The 5,553-nt window shown below is 37.8% G+C and overlaps 1 pseudogene; it reads left to right on the forward strand.

Annotated features, from left to right (window-relative positions):
• Positions 1-3,942: 3,942 nt before the first annotated feature.
• LOC127224783 (ubiquitin carboxyl-terminal hydrolase 14-like) lies at positions 3,943-4,619 on the forward strand (annotated as a pseudogene).
• The last annotated feature ends 934 nt before the right edge of the window (positions 4,620-5,553 follow it).

Consider the following 5,553-nt stretch of genomic DNA (forward strand, 5'->3'; position numbering starts at 1 on the left):
GTATAGTTCCCACCACTTGATATAGTCCAATCAAACTGACATCCATCTATATGTCTGTCTTGCCATCAATCCAGACCCTGATACTGTAGTTCATTTTGAAAGTGAATTACCTCTCACCGACAAGTCTTTGGATTGCCTCTAGCCCTGCTGCTTATGTCTATCCACCTGTATCCAGCAGATCTTTAACTGGGTTTCTTTGTTAATATCTAGTTCCTAGAGCGAGTTGGTTTCCTTATCAGTTTTGCCTTCAGTACAGTGAGGCCCTTTTGACCTGCAGCATATCTAGCTTTTATACAGCCCTTCTTGCACAGACATACACACACACACACACACACACACACACACACACACACAAATATAAAGCATGGTGTCTAATCTGAGTGTTAATATTAGTAATTAAGATTGGATTAACAGAACCAAGAGGATGAATGCTAATGGTCAGTACCAATGTACAATACCAGCTCTTGCAAATGGGATAAGAAACAGTTCATTCTGAAGTTAAATATGTGTGACCACAACTGAGGAACATAAATTCAAGTTACCCCAAATTTTACATTCTAACATGGAAATAGTCTCATGAAGTCTTTGCAGAAACAAAACAAAGAATATTATAAATCAAGACACTTTTCAAATACAGTGGTGAAAATAGAAGGTGGAAGCGTTACAGAAAAGCTAGAAAGTCTCTGCTATAGGACTCCGATGCCACACAACAATGTTCTTAGCATTTGAGTTGTTAGAAGCTAGGCGTCTGTTAGAATGTTACAAAATGGTTTACCTAAGAATCATAAGGATGTGAGGGATAAACGTATTTCTGGTGCACAAAAGGACCTTGCAGATACATCCCCCATGGAGGGATACTCCCTTAACTCTTAGAGACAGGAGAGAAGTCCTAGTCCCTACTTCAAATGACTTGACAGATTTAAATGACCCCTCCTAGATGGCATCACCCTACATGTGGAGTGAGGGGGGATGGGAAGGGAGGGTGGTCGGGGTGCATATGAGGAGGAGGAGAGAGGGAAAGAGGGAGGGAGAGGGAACTGGGATAGATATGTAAAATAAAAATATAAATAAATAAATAAATAAAATGCCCCAACATAGCATAACTGTGGACCTGCGACATTCCTACTCTCTACCATCACTGAAGCACTTAGCCAATCAACTCTGTAGAATGTTTGATATACATGTGCCATCTTTTTGTTTTTGTTTATTCTTGGGAACTTCAATTAAAATGAGCTCTCAAGGGAAATCTAATTGGTACACTATAATGAAATAAAGATGGTTTATGAATTTATTGCTATTTAATAAATTCTTATGCTATAGAAAAGACACAAATATGTCCATCTTAGGTCATGGCAAAGCATACGAAACTGACATGACTCCTGAAAGCTTGGAAAAGGAAATAAGTGGCAAGAAGTCAAGTGTACGTGACAGAACTGCCATGGTAAACCAGGAATAGGACTTGAGGAGTTGTGTAAGCTCAGTCCTCTATATCTGATGCAATCATCAGCCACCATAAAGCAGAGGTGCTGTGGTCACTGCCATGTCAAAAATACAGAAGGACGTTTGTATCTCTCCATAGTGGCATACTTCATTAAATATAAATGAGATAAGTCACAAGATGTGGTACTGTCTTTGGCAGCAGTTTACCATGTATTCAAGCCTTGATGGCATCAGGAAGAAAAATAGTTCTTACAGCAGAGAGGAAATTGATAATAGTGGCGAAACAAAAAATTAGGACACATAGGAGAATGAAGGATTTGGCTAATTTAAAAAGCATAATACCACTTCTGAATATGGGAAGGAAATAGGAGGTTGGTATTTAATAAGTAAAGGAAATAGGATGTTGGTATTTAATAAATACACCCTTGCCATGTGTCATCCACTTTACAATATGTAGGCTTTACTCTTCTTGTTGCAACTAAAGAACACAGCTCAGAGGTTAAGTAGCTTGTCGAACATTTGCAGCTAGTAAATGGCATATCCCTGGTTCAGGTCCAGAACTCTCTTTCTTGTAATACTACGCTGTATAAGATGTCCCACAGGGAGGGAATGCCACATATCACACACTGATGGCTCTACCAGATAATTAAGACATGATAAAAAAAAAAAAGTGAAAATGTCCCTGTTCCCTGCAATCTTCTGCTTTAGCAAGGCAGGGCTGGAGGCAAAGCAAAATGCTGAAGGGAAGCATGGATGCTGGGATGTGTGACTCTCTGCTCTGGCTGCCAAAGAAAAGACCCCTGTGAAGAAAAGACTATTAACAATCTTGGCTCCATTAAATTTAAAGCAGCTGCTAGCAGTAGGGGCCTTTACATTGTCAATTATATGAATTTTCCTATTACTATATCACACCAAAGACCAATTATAGCACATTCATCAAATTATGTTTCCACCTATCTAGTTCTGTCCATTAAGCCACAGTGGCAGGCCTTAGAAATCCTCTAAGACAAATCTGACATGCAGACTTTAATTGTTTCAAAGATTTGTGGTCAGAAACAATGCTGAGTGAGTAGCAGGGGGTCAATTACACAATTAGATAGTAAAAGGTAAAGAGCAGCTGAACTAACACAACATACCAAATATTTATATATCTGTACACTTTACAAAGTTTCTCAACACCTATTACTTTCTTTAGGATGACATCTATCTCATTTTAGAGTCTGAAAAGTATTTAATTATTCTACTACTTTTATATAGCAGAAAAGAATACCTTGGAGTCTGTAGTGGCAAAAACTGAACTAAAGCCCACGAGATGATTTCTATGAAACTTCATCCCCACTAGAGAAGAGCTCCAACAAAGGACCATTCTTACTGTACCACACTCTACAAAGTGGAAATAAACGGGCCCTACACATAAGTAAAAGTAAGAGTGGAAAAGATATTGAGAGTAGTAGAAGAGGGATAAACTCTAACCAGGGCTCACTCCGTGTGACTTGAGCCAACATTAATTTGATCTTCAGGCTGGCATAAGCATATTCAATGCCTCAACTCCACAAAGACAGAGAGACAATTTACCATAAAATAAGCATTGAGGAGAAAGGAAGAAAAATTAGTGCATTCTGGTACAATTTAGCATCAAATACAGCCTTTTTTCAGAGACAGGCCCTTTGCTGTCTCAACACAGTCTTATTACCTACCCTCTTGTTTGAGGGCAACAGAGGACTCAGCATCTATTTCAAGTTTCCCTTTTAGACAATTGGTAGGCACTAAAATACGCAAAGAAACGTCTTCGAGTTTATTCCAGGAAGTAACCCATGCACTGACAGGTGATTCAACAAACCATGGGAAATAATAGTTTGAATTCAGGTGGTTGTGGGAACAAGAGAAAATAAGAGACCTACATAAGCTTTGGGGGTTTACCAAGAGCAATTCTGTGTAGCAGATGATACATGGCCAGATTTATGAATGAAAATGAATCTAAGGAAGATATTCTGGCATGAGATAAATATTCTGTTCCAGCATTTGGCAAAGCACATCAAAGGAGATTAACAAAAAAAAAAAAAAAAAAAAAAAGAGCCAGCCTCTGTGAAAGATGCTTCTGACCATGTAAATTGAGCTCCTTATGTGGTATGAGGTAGGAGAACACAATAATGTAGTGACAAATTGCATATAGTTTCTCATCAAACATTTCTTAATCCTAGATCATGTTCTCTCTAGAGTCTACACTACTTTGAGTCTCCATATTACTCTTCCAGGTCCTGGATTTTGATCTGTAGATTCTATAGCCAAGAGGGAAATAAGTCCAGTATTTCCATAATTTGAGGGAGATAACCTTCCCAAAGAACTAAGGATATTCTAACTTAAAAAGTTATTATTGTCAAGACTTGAAAATCAGTTCAAGCAGATACATATCACTGCAAAACAAACTACCTCAATTATTAATGGTTTTAAACCAATGATTTCAACTTGCTTAAAATTTATGAAAAGCTTAATTGATCATATTTTGGTGTTGAGTTTAAAACTACCTTGAATACCATGAAATGCACAGAGTCTAAAGAGAAAGAGGTTACCAAAGGAAAGGAAAATCAACTTCAGCTTAGTTGTTTCATCAACCAAGAAGTTAAATATCTTTTCACAGGATTTAAATTACTTAACAGTCTCCAATGTTGCAGAGAAATGCTTTGTACATCAAATCTTCTAAGATCAGCCGGCTACCTGCTTACTTAACTGTTGTTAAATTTCCTCTTATGTTGATTGTTTATGAACTCTGAACACCAGAACTTCAAGAGAACATAGTCTCTTTTTGGTCAAAATTCAAGGATCTAGAAGATAAAAAAGTGAATCAGCAACCAAATGCTAATGACAAGAAGAATAGTCTCCCAAAAGAGGTTAAGTATGAACCATTTTCATTTCCTGATGATATTGGCTCCAATAATTGTGGATACTATGACTTACAAGCAGTGCTAACTCACCAGGAAAATTCTAGTTCTTCAGGTCATTATGTATCATAGGTGAAAAGGAAATAAGATGAATAGATCAAGTTTGACAATGATAAGTTCAGCACTGTAACACCAGAAGATATCCTGCAACTGTCTAGTGGTGGTGACTGGCACATTGCTTACATTTTACTTTATGTGCCTTGAAGTGTTGAAATAATGGAAGAAGAAAATGAACAGTAATCTTCCATTTAGCTATTTATGCATAGGTGTGAAATAAACGGCTTTATGTTTTGTTGTTGTTGACCACTTCTATAATCTTGAGCTCTGAAGGGGACAAAGGAGAACACAACCAGGCCACTTGTGCATCATCAAACTTAAGACTAAAGAAAAGTGTGTTTGGGTGCTACCCTATATAAAGGTAGCTAGGAGACATTCTTCAAAAGTTTATTTCTTGCCTTAATTCTTACAATTTCCTAGCTGAAGTCCATTTTTCCCCATTGCTTCTAGCTCAAGATTTAGTAATGATGATTATTGCACACCTACTTGTTCTTGCATGGTTAGTATCACCATTCAGTAGCTGCCTGTCCTTTGCCTTATCTAAGGAATATTTTTCTAGGAAGGTGTAATAGGAAGAGTTGTTCTCATCATGTAACCCAGTGCTGCTGTCCACATCCCATTAACTGGGTAGAATCAAGTATTTGTCCAGACTGACTGTTGCAGGCCTTTCATGACTTTACAATAAATTGTGATCAATAAGAAAAAAAATTATGAATAAAAAATTTAAAGGAGTTTGATTGGCTGTTGTTCTGTTTCAGGCTGCACAATATGCCTTTATCCTCACTTCTTCTTCATCCTCTGCCTGCTCCTTTTCCTTCCTCCTCTTTTCACCTACCTTCCTCCTCTTTTTTCCTTCCTTCTGCTATTGTAAAGATGCCATAGAGTCTGTGACCACATGTACTATATTCATAAAAGAGGAAAGGCTTGACACAATTGAACTTGATGATATTAGTGTTCAGAGCAGAGCTCCCTATGTCAGGATTCACACAACAGTTTCCTGGGTGCACATAACATGTCACAGACATAGCAAGCATCACAGGATTCACTCCATCCACTCCAACACCTTTGAACTTCATGCAGTCTGTGTATCTCATATGGGGTCCAGACAGTGAGTTTA

The sequence above is a fragment of the Phodopus roborovskii genome, unplaced genomic scaffold, assembly GCF_943737965.1.
Source record: "Phodopus roborovskii unplaced genomic scaffold, PHOROB, whole genome shotgun sequence".
Classification (NCBI taxonomy): Eukaryota; Metazoa; Chordata; class Mammalia; order Rodentia; family Cricetidae; genus Phodopus; species Phodopus roborovskii.